General features: G+C 40.8%; 1 protein-coding gene across 3 annotated transcripts in view; it reads right to left on the bottom strand.

The window, feature by feature from the left end:
- Positions 1-20,116, bottom strand: part of LOC117507330 (chemokine-like protein TAFA-1) — a 623,151-nt gene that overhangs the window by 2,405 nt on the left and 600,630 nt on the right. Inside the window, exons 5-6 of one of the 3 annotated variants that reach the window (XR_004559685.1) lie at positions 19,330-19,421; positions 17,834-18,330 (exon numbers count right to left, since the gene is read on the bottom strand). The exons of 1 other annotated variant lie outside the window; for it this stretch is intronic. The gene's annotated coding sequence lies outside the window, so the exon portion shown is untranslated. Of the gene's footprint in view, positions 1-17,833; positions 18,331-19,329; positions 19,422-20,116 lie in introns of those variants that run through there. One more of the 3 variants, XR_004559684.1, reaches the window with a different exon arrangement.

Raw genomic sequence — 20,116 nt, 5'->3', positions numbered from 1 at the left:
CTGGGACTCGGCCTGGTTCTAAGTGGACTATGATATGAGTTGGTTGTGGTGAGAATGTAAACTGAATCAACAGCCCATATCTAAAAACCAAATGTGTATTCCACACTTACACAGTTGGTTTTGCTTTTAAAGGAATGAGTCAAATTGGGCGTATTGACGCAGAGTACAGACGTGCCTCAGTGAATATTTCTGGACAAATACAACTCTGCACAGCTTGACAACACAGAAAATGCAAAGTGTTCAGTGAACTAATTACAAGGATGGAATTCCACTGATCTTTAATATAAAGAAAATTACTCGGAGTTCAGACTAAGACAGATGAGGCTGGAAAATAGCAATAGCTCTAATATTAACATTTCAGTTATCAGAGTACTGGGGCTGTCACTAAAGTTTTACATCAAGTTTGGTCCACTGAGAAATATTGCCACGTGAAAGCAAAGGAAATGCTCTGCTTTTTGTTGCTCACAATTGGTTGCAACTTAATAAACACTTAGACTTTACAGCTGTGAACTAGTATGACATACTAACAAAATGTTAACCAAGCAAATTTCAAACTGGTTTAGTTGATATACCACCCAGACTATAGGATATTTTAAAACTTGGTTTTAAAACACTCGGTTCTGGCCTGCTTCCATAGTCGTGTCCATAAAAATCATAGAGGGATATGCTTTCCAAACTTAATACCCATTACTATATGGGATGATGTTGAAATTGAGGATGGCCCAGTGGTTGGTCCAGCAATAGCAAAGATTTCGTGTGTGCTACCTACAACATGTGTGGAATCTCTCAAACCTAAACCTACTAGGCATCTTATATATCCTACTCTGGAACCACCCCTAAACCCAAACAGTTCAACTGTCACCCCCGCTGAGGTCCTTAGACTGGGACTCATTAACATAAGATCACTGTCCTCAAAATCATTGTTGATCAATGATCTAATTATTGATCATCACTTTGATATGATTGGGCTATGTGAAACCTGGCTTAAACCTACAGCTGTCCTCCCCTTAAATGAGGCCTGCCCACCAGCATATACATTTAGTCACGTCCCTCATGATGCGAAGCAAGGTGAGGGTGTGGTTCTTATTTATAAATCTAGGTTTAGCTTATTAGCTGTTGGGGGTTACAAATATAACTCATTTGAGCATCTGATTCTCCGCTCTGCTCAGGATATTACACATTGCCAAGGTCAGAAGAATAAAAATCAGTCATATTACTTTGTCACTGTATATAGGTCTCCCGGCCCATATTCTGAGTTCATCTCTAACTTGTCAACTAGTGTAGATAACATTCTGATCATTGGTGACTTTAACATTCATATAAATAAGCCTTCTGATCCCCTCTGCAAATCATTTATGGAAATTGTGGATGCATTAGGATTTCGGCAATGCATTCGGGATTCGACTCACATTAGTGGAAATACCCTGGATCTGGTTCTAGCACGTGGTATTGCTGTCACAAATATTGACATCATGCCTCTTACATCAGTGATGTCTGATCACTCACTTATTAAGTTTACAGTTTTGCTGCCATGTTTAGTAGAACAACAACCTTATATATCATTACGGCGATGCATCAACTCCTCAACTAAGACTGAACTCGGAGTTAGACTGCCTGATGTCTTAGCTTCACATTTGACAAATACCCAATCAGTAGACAGACTTGTGGATAGTTTAAACTCAGTGCTCAAAACTACACTCGACATGATTGCACCACCTGTGTTAAAACCGCACTCCCCCAAATCACAGTCACCTTGGTTCAACGTGACCTCAAGCATAAAGCAAGAGGTCTAGAACAGAAATAGTGTCATTCAAAATTAGACGTATTCCACCTTGTGTGGCGTGATGCTATCTTAGACTATAAGTGTGCATTATTGGCTACAAAGCGGACTTACTACTCTGATTTGATCAACAAAAACAAGCATAACTCAAAGTTCTTGTTCGACACGGCGGCAACACTTATGCATGGACAACCACCTGTAGTTCGCTCTCCTTTTACAGCACAAGATTTCCTGGATTACTTTGGGAAGAAAATAGAAGATATCAGGTTAAACATATGCCTTAACTCAGCCACTACACCCTGCTATTGAGGTGGGCGCCACTACTGAGGTATTACCTATATTTACAGAATTTGATAATATCTCACTAGGCATGCTGACAAAACTGTGGCCCACTCTTGGGCCGACTGTGCTGGAAATTATAAATCTTTTTTTAACTTCTGGATCTGTTCCTAAATGTTTCAAATCTGCAGTGATTAAACCATTACTTAAGAAACCTAATCTTGACCCTAGTGTATTGAAAAACTATCGGCCGATATCAAATCTATCATTTTTGTCTAAAATTCTGGAAAAGCGGTGTCACGGCAGCTCGTAGACTATCTTACTGAGAATATTCTGTTTGAGCCACTGCAGTCTGCTTTTAGAAAATATCATTCCACAGAGACGGCTCTCACTAAAGTGGTGAATGATCTTCTGCTTACAATGGATTCGGACACCACTACGGTTCTGTTGCTGTTAGATCTCAGTGCTGCATTTGATACAGTGGATCATCATATTCTACTTGATAGGCTGGAAAATCATTTTGGGATTACTGGGAGTGCCCTTGCATGGCTGACATCATACTTGACCAGTCGTTCTCACTGTGTTTTGTACAGTAACACTACCTCTAACCTTAGTGACATGAAATTTGGGGTTCCACAGGGGTCTGTCTTAGGCCCCCTGCTTTTCACCCTTTATATAGCACCCCTTGGGCACATATTGCAGCATTTTGGGATTACCTTTCACTGCTATGCAGATGATACTCAGTTATACATGCCGATAACTGCTGGCACTCTCATTCACATAAAATCCTTAGAAGATTGCCTTGCAGCAGTGAGAAGATGGATGTCTAGAAACTTCCTACTTTTAAACTCTGATAAGACTGAAATGATGGTTCTTGGTCCAGTGAGACATCGGCATCAATTTGACCAGTTAACGCTCTGCCTCGGCTCGTGTGTCATATATCACACTGACAAAGTGAGGAACTTTGGGGTAATTTTTGATCCTTCATTGTCCTTTGGCCTCCACATTAGAAATATTACTAGGACTGCTTTCTTCCACCTGCGAAATATAGCGAAGATTCGTCCCATCCTGTCTATGGCTGATGCTGAGACCCTGATCCATGCATTTATCTCTTCTAGATTGGACTAATACAATGTTCTATTTTCTGGTTTACCACAGTCTAGCATTAGGGGTCTCCAATTGGTTCAAAATGCTGCAGCCAGACTTTTGACACAAAGCAGAAAGTACAACCACATTACACCCATTTTGGCATCCCTTCACTGGCTTCCTGTCCCAGTGAGATCAGATTTTAAGGTTCTGCTACTACCCTATAAAATTATTCATGGACTGGCACCTCCCTACCTAGCTGACCTAATTAAACCTTACGTACCGGCCAGGGCTTTATGTTCTCAGGGTGCCGGACTACTTTGTGTCCCTAAGGTGAATAAGAAGTCTGTGGGTCACAGAGCTTTCTCTTATCGTGCCCCTGTTCTGTGGAATGATCTCCTTGCATCAATAAATCAGTCAGATTCTGTGGAAATTTTCAAGTCCAGACTTAAGACGCACTTATTTTGCCTTTCATATGGCTAGCATACTGGTACAGTTTTGTTTTACGTTTTTTACTCTTAATTCATTTATTAGTAATTGGAGCATGCTGCGGCCTCAACTTTACCTAAATTCTGGGTCTTTTAGTGAAGTTTAGGGCTAGTGGCCGGCGATCGGCGATCGCCTTAGTATTTCTTCTGTTTTTCTTGTTGTTTAATGCTGGCAAATTGTACAGTATTTTTTGTCTTTCTGATGCCTGATTCTGTTTTTTTCTCTCTGTTTAAGGTGCAGCTTGTATTTGTGTTGGCGATCCTCCTGTCCTGTGCGCCAATAGCATTTCTTGTATATTTGTCTGAGAATTGTTCTGTAAATTATGTTTGTAGCATGGCCCAAGCAGAAGGTCACCCCTTTGAGCCTGGTCTGCTTGAGGTTTCTTCCTCAGAGGGAGCTTTTCCTTACCACTATTGCTCTGGGGGTTGGTAAGGTTAGACCTTGCCTGTGTGAAGCACTCTGAGGCAACTCTGTTTTGATTTGGCAATATATAAATGAAATAAATTGAAATTGAAATTGGTTACATATTAGTCTGATGAAAACATTTAAGGAGTACAAAATTAATGTAGTGCACCGTTATTGACTAAATCTATAAAAAGTGGTTGATAAATTCTTCATTCTTCATTTTAAAAAGTTATAACCTTAATAATATTTGAGCCTTAAGTGACATTTGTGACAGTGTTATGTCATTGTTTTAGTATCCATCACTTTTAAGTTCTTTCAAAAATCAAACATCATTGTTACATTTAGCAGGACAGCCCAGACACAAGAGTAAGGTTGAAAAATAACAGGTGCGTCAATATTCACACGTGACGCAACAAACACAAGCTTGTGAGGAGAAGGCCAAACAAAAATACAACTACCAACCCTAACTCAGGGTGGAGGAATCTGCTGAGGTGAGATGGTGAGGAGAAAACTCAAAGAACCTTTGACAAAAGTGAGTGCAAATACAAAATGGGATACTTACAACCACATAACATAACTGTAAAAATAGGAGACACATAACATGAGACAATGGACCCGCAAAGCAACAACCAACGGGAGTGGCTTATACACACACACACACATATATATATATATATACATATATACATATACATATATACATATATACATATACATATATACATATATATATATATACATATATATATATATATATGAGGTCTGTCAATAAAGTATAGGTCTTTTTTATTTTTTTCAAAAACTATATGGATTTCATTCATATCTTTTTACGTCAGACATGCTTGAACCCTCGTGCGCATGCGTGAGTTTTTCCACGCCTGTCGGTGACGTCATTCGCCTGTGAGCACTCCTTGTGGGAGGAGTCGTCCAGCCCCTCGTCGGAATTCCTTTGTCTGAGAAGTTGCTGAGAGACTGGCGCTTTGTTTGATCAAAATTTTTTCTAAACCTGTGAGACACATCGAAAAGGTGATACTGTCGCTTTAAGGACTTCCCACGGAGCGAGTCGTCGCGCAGCGGTCCCAGGCGCCGTCGTCAGCCTGTTTCAAGCTGAAAACCTCCACATTTCAGGCTCTATTGATCCAGGACGTCGTGAGAGAACAGAGAAGTTTCAGAAGAAGTCGGTTTCAGCATTTTATCTGGATATTCCACTGTTAAAGGAGATTTTTTTAATGAAAGACGTGCGGGCGGATTGCACCGTCGGCTCGCAGCCACCGCGACGCTCCGCCACAGGAAAAACACCTCTGTTGGAAGCCTTAAGGACAAGTTGGAACATGTCCAGCTGTTAAACAATTTCTCATATACTCACTCCACTGAAAGCCATCAAAAGCCGCCTGGATTTTACAAATGGTTATCAACACGGAGGTGTTTTTCCTGTGCCTCCACACTGCGCCGGCTGCGTCCCGATGCGCGGACCCGTCCGCACGTCTTTCATTAAAAAAATCTCCTTTAACAGTGGAATATCCGGATAAAATGCTGAAACCGACTTCTTCTGAAACTTCTCTGTTCTCTCATGACGTCCTGGATCAATAGAGCCTAAAATGTGAAGGTTTTCAGCTTGAAACAGGCTGACGACGGCGCCTGGGAGTGCTGCGCGACGTCTCACTCCGTGGGAAGTCCTTAAAGCGACAGTATCACCTCAAAATCTCTCATCAGCCGTTAAAATTTTCACGGAAAACCAGCTTAATTTTTCGAACCGTGTCCACTTCGATGTGTCTCACAGGTTTTGAAAAAATTTTGATCAAACAAAGCGCCAGTCTCTCAGCAACTTCTCAGACAAAGGAATTCCGACGAGGGGCTGGACGACTCCTCCCACAAGGAGTGCTCACAGGCGAATGACATCACCGACAGGCGTGGAAAAACTCACGCATGCGCACAAGGGTTCAAGCATGTCTGACGTAAAAATATATGAATGAAATCCATATAGTTTTTGAAAAAAATAAAAAGGACCTATACTTTATTGACATCCCTCGTATATATATATATATATATATATATATATATATATATATATATATATATATATATATAGAGTGGGCCACACATAAAACTGAGTTCCATTAGAGGGCACGGATCTGCCATGGTAGGACAGGATGCATGGGAACCGTGATCCCTTGGAAGTGCTCCAGTAAAAATAAAAAGAATGAAAACAAAGCGCTGATATTGTCCATCCAGCATGGTGTGTGTCCGCTGACCAGGAGCATTAAACTTAAATCCACTTCTGTCCTCAGAATAACAAATAAACAATACATCCAGTTTGTGCAGGTCCATGGCTGGACAGGACGTGTCCAGCCTGTGCATACACGTGGGGTGTATGCTGAGAAGGAGCATTAAACTTAAATCCACTTCTGTCCTCAAAAATAAATAAATAAATAATAAATAGAGGCAAACACAATGAATCCGGTCTGTGCAGCTTGTCTGTGGTTGGACAGGATGTGTCCAACCTGCATGTATGGTGGGTGTGTGGTGAAAAAAAATGCAAATAAACACAGTGAATCTGTTCATGTAGCTCGTGTGTCCAGTTCTGCACACGTGCATGGTGGGTGTGTGCTGACCAGGAGCTTAATTTTTTAATTTAACCAGGTTAGTGCCATTAAGACGGAGATCTCTTAACAAGGGAGACTTATATAATTTTTTTTAAGTTTAGAGTCCACCTAACCTGCATGTCTTTAGATGTGGGAAGAAGCCGGAGCACGCAGAGGGAACCAACACAGACACAGGGAGAACATGCAAACTCCCCACAGAAAGGCCACAGATGGGAATCAATCACATCACCTTCTTGCTGTGAGGCAACAGTGCTAACCACCAATCCACCATGCTGCCAGAACTTTATTGATAAATATATAAATAAATAAACACAATAAATCCGGTCCGTGGAGCTTGTCTGTCTGTGACTGGATAAGATGCGTTCAGCTCGCTCATGCACGTGTACATCAGGTGGGTGCTAGCCAGCTGCAGTGCAGAGTGGCTGGAGGTTGCTGGAGTGTTCAGTCGCTTCCAGAAGCGCACACAAGTGGTCTCACATGTTGCGCATGTTCTGAGTTGCAGAGACGATGTGGTGAGCGGTACACGGTGCCCGCCTGATGATCTGGCATAGGAGTTCATCATGGTGATTGTTTTTCTTTGTTCAAAAATCAATCGATGCGTGAGCGCCGCCCTGCACTGAGGCGATGGGATGGTGGATGGCTGGGAACCTCATGCCGAACTGTGTGAATTTCCTCACGGATTCTGTTTGCAGGCTGTCGTGGCCCAGTGAGATACTAGCCTTACTGTATGGTTATGAGACATGGACTCTACTCACTGATGTATGGTGATGACTGGATCGTTCTAGTTAAGTCTCTAGTCTTTCATAGCAGGTCTTTTTAGAGAATTGTTGGGTACCACTGAAATGACTGTGTATCAAATGAAGGGTTACTAAGGAAGACTCAATTTATCACTAGTGTAGTGACAGTCTCTCAAGTTGGACATTTTGCCAATGTGACACATTTCTCTGTGCATGATCCAGCATGTAAGTGTCAGTGTATTGAAGACCCCAGTGGCTGGAGAAGGCAAAGAACACATCCATGTGTCATCTGGCTGCAACAGATAGATGGCCACTTTGAGAAGTGCAAATAGACCAATTTTCTGTCTGGGTGGTGCCATCCAGGACCAGAGGTGTGATCTGAATCACAAAGAATTAATGTGCATGAATTGGTTTTGAAGATATAATGCACAGGTGTTGTACTCTCCGTGTGCCTCTTCTTGCATGAAGGGAAACTTCATTACAATAGGTGGAAGTGAGAAAAGCCTCATGCCTCTGACAAATATATTTATGGATTTATGAATAATTACTTCTGAGAATGCTTCAATTCAGTTCTATTTGCTGAATGGTAAATATGAAAATGATTTCGTCATGTTAAAGTCCGGGAGCATATACTGCCTCACTGCATCCAATAATATCACATATCACTGGATGGCAACCACCCAGGCAGACAACTGATCCATCCCCACATCTCTAAAATAACCATGTACCTGCTGCTGCCAGATGAATCGAGGTTGTCCCCTTGGCTTTCTCCAGCCAGTCAACACTCAGGCACTTTATGCATTTTATTGCATGAAATAAGCATTTGATCACCTACCAACCAGCAAGAATTCTGGCTCTTACAGACCTGTTAGTTTTTCTTTAAGAAGCCCTCCTATTCTGCACTCTTTACCTGTATTAATTCCACCTGTTTGAACTCATTACCTGTATAAAAACACCTGTCCACACAGTCCACTCCAACCTATCCACCATGGCCAAGACCAAAGAATTGTCTAAGGACACCAGGGACAAAACTGTAGACTTGCACATGGCTGGGATGGGCTACAGGACAATAGGCAAGCAGCTTAGTGTGAAGACAACAACTGTTGGCATAATTCTTAGAAAATGAAAGAAAAACAAATGACTCAATCTTCCTCAGTCTGGGGCTCGATGCAAGATCTCGCCTCATGGTGAAAGGATGATTCTAAGAAAGCCCAAAACTACATGGGAGGACCTGGTCAATGACCTGAAGAGAGCTGGGACCACAGTCACAAAGACTACATTAGTAACACACTACGCCATCATGGTTTAAAATCCTACAGGGCACGCAAGGTCCCTCTGCTCAAGCCAGAACATGACCAGGCTCATCTGAAGTTTAGTGACCATATGGATGATCCAGAGGAGGTATGGGAGAAGGTCATGTGGTCAGATGAGACCAAAATAGAGCTTTCTGGTATCAACTCCACTCGTCGTGTTTGGAGGATGAGAACAACCCCAAGAACACCATCGCAACTGTGATGCATAGGGGTGGAAACATCATTTTTGGGGGTGCTTTTCTGCGAAGGGGATGGGACGACTGCACCGTATTGAAGGGAGGATGGATGGGGTCATGTATCATGAGATTTTGGCAAATAGTCGCCTTCCCTCGGTAAGAGAATTGAAGATGGGATCATGCACAGAGAAAACCACCACATAGTCAAAATGATTTGATGTAAGCAGTTATAAAGTAGTGTTCAGAATAATCGTGCTTTGTGACTAAAAAGATTAATCCAGGTTTTGAGTATATTTCTTATTGTTACATGGGAAACAAGGTACCAGTAGATTCAGTAGATCCTCACAAATCCAACAAGACCAAGCATTCATGATATGCACACTTGTAAGGCTATGAAATTGGGCTATTAGTAAAAAAAAGTAGAAAAAGGGGTGTTCACAATAATAGTAGTGTGGCATTCAGTCAGTGAGTTTGTCAATTTTGTGGAACAAACAGGTGTGAATCAGGTGTCCCCTATTTAAGGATGAAGCCAGCACCTGTTGAACATGCTTTTCTCTTTGAAAGCCTGAGGAAAATGGGACGTTCAAGACATTGTTCAGAAGAACAGTGTAGTTTGATTAAAAAGTTAATTGGAGAGGGGAAAATGTATACGCAGGTGCAAAAAATTATAGGCTGTTCATCTACAATGATCTCCAATGCTTTAAAATGGACAAAAAAAAACCCCCAAAAAACAGAGACACATGGAAGAAAACGGAAAACAACTATCAAAATGGATAGAAGAATAATCAGAATGGCAAAGGCTCACCCATTGATCAGCTCCAGGATGATCAAAGACAGTCTGGTGTTACCTGTAAGTGCTGTGACAGTTAGAAGATGCCTGTGTGAAGCTAATTTATGTGCAAGAATCTCCCGCAAAGTTCCTCTGTTAAATAAAAGACATGTGCAGAAGAGGTTACAATTTGCCAAAGAACACATCAACTGGCCTAAAGAGAAATGGAGGAATATTTTGGGAATGATGAGAGTAAAATTGTTCTTTTTGGGTCCAAGGGCCGCAGACAGTTTGTGAGACGACCCCCAAACTCTGAATTCAAGCCGCAGCTCACAGTGAAGACAGTGAAACATGGTGGTGCAAGCATCATGATATGGGCATGTTTCTCCTGCTATGGTGTTGGGCCTATATATCGCATACCAGGTATCATGGATCAGTTTGGATATGTCAACATACTTGAAGAGGTCATGTTGCCTTATGCTGAAGAGGACATGCCCTTGAAATGGGTGTTTCAACAAGACAATGACACCAAGTACACTAGTAAACAAGCAAAATGTAGGTTCCAAACCAACAAAATTAATGCCTCACAGATGTGAAGAAATCATGAAAAACTGTGGTTATACAACTAAGTACTCGTTTAGTGATTCACAGGATTGCTAAAAAAGCAGTTTGAACATAACAGTTTTGAGTTTCTAGCGTCAACAGCAGATGCTACTATTATTGTGAACACCCCCTTTTCTACTTTTTTTTACTAATAGTCAAATTTCATAGCCTTAAGAGTGTGCATATCATGAATGCTTGGTCTTGTTGGATTTGTGAGAATCTACTGGTACCTTGTTTCCCATGTAACAATAAGAAATATACTCAAAACCTGGATTAATCTTTTTAGTCACATAGCACTACTATTATTCTGAACACTACTGTATGTCTAAAAGCAACATGTAAAAAAAAAAAAGAATTTGCATCACTGGCATCTGTTTATTCAGTCGCTCAAACCTCTACCAATTCCCCTTTTGGCACCTGGCTGTGTCTGGCTTTTGCACCTGTATCATCTGTGACAACATATGACATTGTCACATTTGTGTCATAGAGAATGACCTCTGTCAGAACAAGAGCAGAAACAGGTTAAAATTACAGATCAGGTCTCACAGAAACAATCCACAAGAGGTTTGTTAGTGGGAAAAGAGGAGTTTTATGCAAATGCTGTCATTTCAATCTGTGTGTGTGTGTGTGTGTGTGTGTGTCCTCTGTTCTTTTTTGTCCTCTGTCTCTTCAAATGAACAGTGCAGCAGGTAGCAGCGGATTGCTCAAGGATTTCCTGCCTATCCCAAGTAAGCTGTCTGCATTTTAATTCGGTGGCCGCATTAAATTGCAATTTACTCAGACTTCAGTTAGTAAAAGGAGCCAAGGACAACTGTCTAAGCAAAAGAATTTAGTGCAAACACAGCCAACCCTTTCCCCCTTTTCTAATTTAGTGCTGAACAAATCAGTCATGCCAGCTGAGAAACCTTTTCTAAAGAGCACACCCTCTAAAAACAAGACTCCAGACAACACATTGCATCTAGATCCATTTAATGTGACATTGACAAAGAAGAAAAAAACTAAACAAAACAGAGGGCAGTATAAATTAATAAGCAACACTTGAAATGAGCCTCTGCATCTGAAATCTGCTGAAAAAGAAAAGGAAGACAATCCGGCAATTCCACCTGGATTGATTCTGTCCGTATATGAACTCATACTTCTCAAAAAAGACAACTTGTCTTTGTGATGACATACAGGATGGAAGTAGGAGAAGAAGTGTTCAGAGGTGGAGCAGATGATTGCTTGTTAAAGCATGCAGAATTGTGACGTGGAGTTCATTTTGACTCGCAGTTCCACATTTGGCAAATTAGATGGCAATGCATCTGCTGGCAGGTCGTTTTTGCTCTGAAACTGTCTCACAGTCAGGCTTCATTCCGTCACAGCGCCCTATTTTCTCACCCTCTGCTCTTTTTAAAAAGGGACATGTTCTTTTCATTACAATGACTTGGAGGGGAAACATGCTGTGTGGATGATTACAGTATACGTGAGTATAATTGGGCCAGTCTAACGTAATTCACTGCTTTGCATTTAGTATCGTTACAAGTTCACACACTGTAGGATCCTTAATGAAAGTGAAAAGCTATAACAGGAAGTGCAGTTAATTTTCTGTGTAGTGCTCTGCTACACACAATAACAAATGTTGATGTGCTCCCTCGTCACCAGTTTAGCTTGAGTGCTCGTCTCAAAACGGCTGATTACAGCTCTCAGGTCAGCAGTTTTATCGCTCTATCTGTATGTAGATCCTCACTAGTTTAGCCGAGATTCACTGCTGGTGCAACTCAGATGGGATTTACTTTTTTTTTTTTTTTCATGAATGAAAGTGAATGCCTAACAGGTCCCACAATTCAAATATAACATAATATTCCAGTACATTTATCTACATATGTTTAGTTTTACTGCTAACTGAAATGCAGCAGAAAGTTCTATATCTTATAAAATCAGGAACATAAGACAATCATTTCTGAAGAGTGCATTATGGATGGATCTGTTAATTAAGAAGTTGAGAGGTTCATACATTTTTTTTTACCTTCCAGAAGGAGTACTTTCAGTATGTACAAGGGTAGGCTGAAATGTTCTAAGGCTCACTATAATGCAGTTAATGCATTAACTGTATCATAGTGAGCCTTAGAACTTTTCAGCCTACCCTCGTATATGAAGTGATGAAGATTTCCTATGGGTGCCTCACATTGACTGTTCCTGTCCATGTCACATTAGTGTCACCTTCTGGCAAATTGCCACCATGGACTTTATGTTTTCATCCAGATGTTTTTGTTCTGATGTTCAATGAATTACTTTAGAAAAAAAAAATCAAATAAACTGATTTTCAATAAACTTCCTGAGAAGAGCCTGGCATGGAATAATAAGCATCATATTTTAATAAAGATCCACAAACATCAACAACAGTACTAGAATACTGGGGACTAGAATAATTTTCCAGAACTGTAATTAATGGTGTATTACATTGGGGATTGGGGGGGGGGGGGGGGGGGTGAGATGCATAAATGTGGGACAACATTCCAAGATTTTTATTTATTTATTTTTTCAAGTGTAACATCCATAGTGTTGGTAGGATTTTCCAAAAACCTGTGGAAAGTTTTAAGTCCCTCTTGTACACGCACAAAATAACAATTGTTGTGAATGAAATTAAATGCTGAGACTGAGAAGAGATCAATGTTGTTGCATGTGCTCAAAAGCATGACTTTTCCCAAGGTATTGTGTCACCAAAACAAATGCACCTGCTAGTCAATATGATGTTAAGAGGATAAGATGGTAAATTTTAAAGTTTGGTAATTCATTCTTAATGCAGGAAACTTTAAAGAAAATGGGGACAATTGCAGAATTATGGACTGTGGATTCTGCTGTAAATGAAAGTGGTTGTACTAATTCAACTGCATTTGATATTTACAAAGGTTAACCTACTGCTATAAGTTAATTTTCCTTCTGTCAGTTGAGTGAGATCACACTTATCATTGACATTTACATGATGCATGTGTGGCAATCCTCTACTTGCATACATAAATGACAGTTCAGACTAATCAAACAAACATGTTTAAATCCATCATGACGTAGCAGACTGTGATTGGACTAAAATGGGTCTGGATCTGCCATTCTGCTATCCCAGTCACTGCCTCTCTGATTCATATACAGTGAGGCAAATAAGGATTTGTTCTACTGTCGATTTTGCAGGTTTTCCCACCTACAAAGAATGGAGAGGTCTGTAATTTTTATTGTAGGTACACTTCAACTGTGAGAGACAGAATCTAAAAAAAATCTGTAAATCACATTTCATGAAATAAGTATTTGATACAATAGAAAAACAGACCTTAATATTTGGAACAGGAACCTTTGTTTGCAGTTACAGAGGTCAGATGTTTCTTTTGACCAGGTTTGCACACTGCAGCAGGGATTTTGCTCCATTCCTCCATACAGATCTTCTCCATATCTTTCAGGATTCAAGTGTCAGCTCCCTCCAAAGATTTTCTATTGAGTTCATATCTGGAGACTGGCTCGTCCACTCCAGGACCTTGGAATGATTCTTACAGAGCCACTCCTTAGTTGCCCTTGCTGTGTATTTTGGGTCAATGTCATGCTGGAAGACCCAGCCACAACCCATCTTCAGTGCTCTGACTGAGGGAAGGAGGTTGTTTGCCAAAGTCTTGTGTCAAATGAAGTCCTGTCCACTTTGCAGAAAAGCACCCCCAAAAATGATGTTTCCACCCTTATGCTTCATGGTTGGGACGGTGTTCTTGGCGTTGTTCTCATCCTCCAAAACACAGCGAGGGGAGTTGATACCAAAAGGCTCTATTTTGGTCTCATCTGACCACATAACCTTCTCCTATGCCTCCTCTGGACCATCTAGATGGTCACTGGTGAACTTCAAACAGGCCTGGATGTGTGCTGGCTCAAACTAGGGAACCTTGCTGCCCTACAGGATTTTAAACCATGACAGTGTTTTGTGTTACTAATGTAATCTTTGTGACTGTGGTCCCAGCTCTCTTCAGGTCATTGACCAGGTCCTCCTGTGTTATTCTGGGCTTTCTCAGAATCATCCTTACCCCACAAAGTGGGATCTTGCATGGAGCCCCAGGCCGAGGAAGATTGACAGTCATCTTGTGTTTCTTCCATAATAATTACACCAACAGTTGCTGCCTTCTCACACTCTGCTTGCCTATTGTCCTGTAGCCCATCCCAGCCTTGTGCAGCTCTACAATTTTGTTCCTGGTGTCCTTAGACAACTCTTTGTTCTTGGGCATGGTGGATAGTTTTGAGTGTGATTGATTGAGTGTGTGGACAGGTGTCTTTTATACAGGTAACAAGATCAAACAGGTGCATTAACACAGGTAATGAGTGCAGAATAGGAGGATTTCTTAAGGGCCCCTTCACACATAGTGCGAATTTGGTGGAATTATGGCGAAACAACGCGAAATAGTTCGAATTAGCGCACCATGAAACATCGCACTGATGGGCAGGCATGCACAATCCTGGTGCGATGGTTCGTGCACGCGATGTTGTCTTTCAAGCAGGATACAGTGCGAGCTGCTGCAGCTGCTTGCATTGTGGGATGAGCTGCACCACATCGTGCTGCTGACATGGAGGAAAATAAAATAAAAGCCAGCTGTATAATTAGTGAATATCACTGGGTTGATATCAATACATAAATGGGGACGCAATACAGAACTCTGCGACTAAATAACCCTGGTTACAAATTTAAAAAATAATGCCACTCACAGGATTTGAACCCACACACAGATTACCTGACAGAAACGTTACCACTGCACCACAATCACTGTATCATAACAGGAGCGTGAAATGGTTAAAATCAATAAGCAGACAAACATCTTTTCTAAAAAAAAAAAAAGAAGTCCTGTGATAACTGATCAAATGGCATTTGGTGTGGCATATTTCTGCTGATATGTTACTGAAAGTGGCGTATTTGTTGTACTGTTGGCCTGTCATATGGTTTTGTGGTGCGCCACTCACTGTCCTGTCAGACAGATGTGACATTCAGATCGCCTGCTGCATGTCCACATGAAGTGGTGGTCCGGTCCAGCTGGAACAGCCTGTTAATGTGCGTGATCTCCAGCCTGCTGCAGAAGCAATATATGTTTTTATGTACTTCGATGTGAGGACAGCAAGCATACACACGCATGTGTCCGTCAAAACACGGTGTGTGTTCTGCAGCTCTGATGTACAGGACCAGAGTTGTCAACAGCTGCCACACCCCCATTCATTCAGCGCACAGACCAAGGTGACTAGATGAGAGGTGCCTCGCCTGCTGCGAACCACATGCATGCACTCCCCAACACGTGTTGGGGAAAGGAGTGGGGGGAGCGCACGACATATGCAGATGTGTTGTTGGGGGAGCCGACACTGGCACGTCACATGTGCACTCAACAACTCCACAGTCGTGGGGCACTTAGACAAATTTCACATCCAGCTCGACAGTGATTGTCTGCTGACTGTTTTCGTGTTAACAGTATGAATGGCCACACTTTCTAAGTGCCAAATGAGCGGTTTTAGAAGTTCGTGTGTGTCATCTGGAATTTGGCTGACACCTGCCACGAGAAGGTTCGATGGGCTCACACAGGGCACACTCTGTCTTTCAGCTGCTGGTGTGTGCAAATAATTGTAGCAACAGGTGTACTAAGGCAGCTATGAATTTACACGTTTTGCATACGATTCCTGCTTGATGTGCACTTTGACCAAATTCACACTATGTGTGAAAGGGCCCTAAAGAAAAACTAACAGGTCTGTGAGAGCCAGAATTTTTTCTCGTTGGTAGGTGATCAAATACTTGTTCCGTGCAATAAAATGCCAATTAATTATTTAAATTTTCTGATTTTTTTTTTAACATTCTGCCTCTCACAGTTGAAGTGTACTGACGATAAAAATTACAGACCTCTCAGTTCGTTGTAGGTGGGAAAACTTGCAAAATCACCGGTGCATCAAATACTTCTTTGCCTTACTGTAGGTGTTGTGTATATATATATATATATATATATATATATATATATATATATATATATATATATAGAGAGAGAGAGAGAGAGAGAGAGAGAGAGAGAGAGAGAGAGAGAGAGACAGAGAGAGAGAGAGAGAGAGAGCTTTATATGCACACTTCAAATGAGAAAAAAAAGGAATGTATGTGAAACAGTGAATCTTTGACTTTTACTTCTATTTCACTGCACACAGGATGAACCCAAGATATTTCATGTTTTGTGTGGTCAACTTCATTTAATTTTACATATAGCCATTCCTGAATTTAAAGCCTACAACACATTTCAAAAAGGTTGTGATCAGACCAATTTAGGACGAGGAATGAGGGAAAAAAATTGTGATATTTCAAAGATTGCATCTTTGAGCAGCAATGATGGGCAAAGGATCTGTAATTTGTCAACTAGTATGTGAGAAACATACTGAAATATTTTAAAACCACTTTACAAAAAAATATGGGGTGAAATTTTCCTATTTCTCCCTTTACAATGCATGATATCATTAAATGATTCAAGAAATCTGAAAGAATTTCAGAGCATAAAGGACAAGGACAACAGTGATCTCTGATCCTCAGGCATCACTGCATCATTTATCAATACCTGATATAACCACACAGACAAAGGGTTATTTACTTGGAGTGCTTCACACAGGTTTCCCACTTAAAATTTTACTGTGCAACCAAAAACTAACCAGTTAACCTAGTCGAGAGGCAGCATTGACCTCTCTGTGCTCAGAGATGCCTGAGTTGGACCATCACACAGCGTAAAACTGTATTGCAAACATATTAATCAGAATCCCAGATGTTTTTCGGAAGAAATGCACAGTGTGTCCTACGGACTGGAGACAAAAAGGACCATACAGACTGTTATCACCAGCAAGTTTCAAAACCAGGGTCTGTCATGTTATGCTGTTGTGTTATTGCCCGTTGAAAAGGTAACTTAAGCTTTTATGATAGCAGCCTTAATCCAGAAAAGTACATTGAAATTTTAGAGCAATATGCTGCCTTTGAGATAATATATTTTCCAGGGAGATTAAACAAGACAATTTAAAACAACAATGATCACCATGTACTGTTTCACACCTTAAAATGTGTTTTCTAGAAGAATGGGACAAAATATCACCTGAAATGCTCCATTGCTTTTTAAGTGTTGTGAGAAGCAATGGCAACATTACAAAGTGTTTTTGCTGTTGTTGGGTTTTTTTTAGAGTGTGTTGTTGGTCTGAAATGCAGGAATGGATCTATCTATATTAATAAATAAAATGCAGTTAACCACACAAAATATGAAATATCTTGGGTTCATGTTTTGTTTTTTGTTTGTTTTTAAATTTATTTATTTATTTTATTTTTATTATCATTATTACTATTGCATTTTCCTTACTGACCCAACTTTTCTGCTTTGAGGTTGGTTGTATATTCCTTAAAAATCATGTCATGTGACCCCAGCTTAAAAGGCCAGCATTTGTACACTTTTTTCTTCAATTTGAAGAATAACTGGGGCTATGCCAAGGATTTATCTCATGCTAAATGTGTCAAAAAGGTAAAATCTCAACTTCTAGAAACACCATTTTGGGGTAGATACGGATAAGCAGGTGGGCATTTAAAATATGGACATTAAAAAAAATGATAAATTCCAACATTTTAATTTGATGTCGATATGGAAAACTGCAGTTCACATATGAGCGATCCCTTTCTCTCCTTAATTACTGTACAGGAAAAAGTGCTGTAATAACAGGTGGGTCCATTAAAATGCATTGCATTACGCTCATATGACATTCCTGTCTTTGTAGTGGTGACATATTCACATTCAATCTATCACTGAGGTTATCAAAGAACACAATTTTTGCTGTCTTTGAAAGCATTGAAAAAGAACGCGTGGGAGAATAGATGTTTTCAATAAAGCTTCACTCATTCTGCCCGTCTCTGCTTTAAGGTGTATAATTGTTTTTGAGGGAGCAGAAATGAATTGGTCTATTTAGCCAGCGGAGCGGGTAATGCAGATCTATGTTGGGCGAGAGTTTTGGAAGGTACACCCCAGCCTCGCTCTCATTGTGACTTCTGTATACAAAAGGGCCTGCCTTGTCTGGTGCTACAGAACAGGCAATGACGGGCTCCCTCTCTGAAAGACATAAAGAAAGAAAAGAGGAAACATGGATGTCAGGCATTTTGATTTACTGGCTTCTTGGCGTTTAAAAAAAGAAGATGAATTCTGTTCGAGAGATCATGTGTGCGTGAACGCCTGATTGTGCTTCCGTGGACATTTTTCAGAGCAAAATGTAAAGTAAAAGGGGAGACGGGGAGAGAAAAGAAACAGTGCCTTGTGTGCTTGCTGGCTTGCATTAGAACAAACACAAATGAGGCAATTTGGCCTGAGAGGCAGGTGAATGAAGAATGTTGATTAAAAACGAGAGCAGAGTGCAGGATAAAAGGCCTTTCGTGTAGCCTGTGGGCTTCGCTGTGTGCTGATAGCTGCATCAACAAGATCCTCAGAGGGGGGATCAGGATATCAAGTGGCGTCGGATAAGAAGCGCAGAAGGGACGAGGTCTTCCTGCAGGCCTTGCAGACACAAGCGTGCATGCGCAAACACACGCATCAAACGTGCATGCATGCACGAGCGGGAGAAGGCACATAGGATGTCACAGATTAGCACCTAATGGGATTGGCAGACGGGTTCAAGGCACTGTAATCAAACCCACACAGTGGCCGATAACAAAAACAGGACGTGGAACAAAGGAGGCAATGAAAGGAAGGAGGATTGATGCTGCCTCTGATCCCAGGCTGCAAGGAGTCTGTTTGTGCTTCTACATTCACTTTTACCATCTATGCATAGAAATATTTTTGATGTATATTTCCGACCTGTCACTATTTCCACGCATATTTTTTATTCACGCCTATTCCGCGTGTGCATAAATATTAGCAGCAGGTGGTGGTGGCGGTGGTGCGTTCATTGTTTGTGTCACGCTTGCCTAATCATGCACAGCATGTAAACACATTTGATTACTTCAGTATTGTGGTTAATGAGGAGTCACTGAACACAGGTCAGCCCCGACAAGAGCCTACAGTGATGTGAGGGAGAGAGGTGAACACAAAACAGACAACAGCTTGAGAAAGACTAACCTTTACAGAAGCAACAATGCAGCTCAATTTCTGTTGACGCATCCTCTGCATTTTGCTTCCGGAAGCTAAAAAGGGGAGTATGGCTGGGTGTTCTGCAAAGAGAGGGTCGAGAAAAAAAGGAGACGTGTGTATTGGGTAGAAAAGCACCATTAGGCCTCACCTTTTGGCCCTCTTCTTCTAAAATTTTGATAGGCATTTAACTCTTAGATATAATTAAGGCTTTATTTGTTTGCATGTCTTCACTATAATAATAATAATAAAAAAAATCAAAGTTATATAAAGAAAATCAACATTTCAAAATAACTTCTTTGAATTTTTTGCAAAGGATTGAGCTGAGAATTAGAAATGCATTCGTTAGAGTAAACCAAGTACTGGACCTTACCTTGACAGACAGCAAGACACCATTTGATCAACTTCTTTCTGAAAATTTTAGGTTTGCGGTGGCTGTGAGGGCCAAGAGAAACCTTTCTGTTTGCTGGCATATAAAGTAGCAGAACAACCTTGGGAATGTCTGTGTGATCTAACCTTCACTGATTACCCTCCCTCCCTCTTTGCTTGACATCACATTAGTCTCTGTTTCTATTCAAAGAGATTGTCAGAGGACTCAGAGGCAGGCTTGGGGAGTAATGATCGTATATGACGGGATTGCATAATTGGGAAATAAAATCTATGTAACTGTATCCTATTATAGTTCAAATAAATATGTAATCTGATTGCAGATACAGTACATTTAAACAAAATTGGGATTATTGTGTAGATTATATGTTGTTGTTGCTGCTCCCGTTTT

Source organism: Thalassophryne amazonica, chromosome 3, assembly GCF_902500255.1.
Source record: "Thalassophryne amazonica chromosome 3, fThaAma1.1, whole genome shotgun sequence".
NCBI lineage: Eukaryota > Metazoa > Chordata > Actinopteri > Batrachoidiformes > Batrachoididae > Thalassophryne > Thalassophryne amazonica.
The sequence above is the reverse complement of the archived record's forward strand: the minus strand, read 5'-3'. Positions and strand labels throughout refer to the sequence as shown.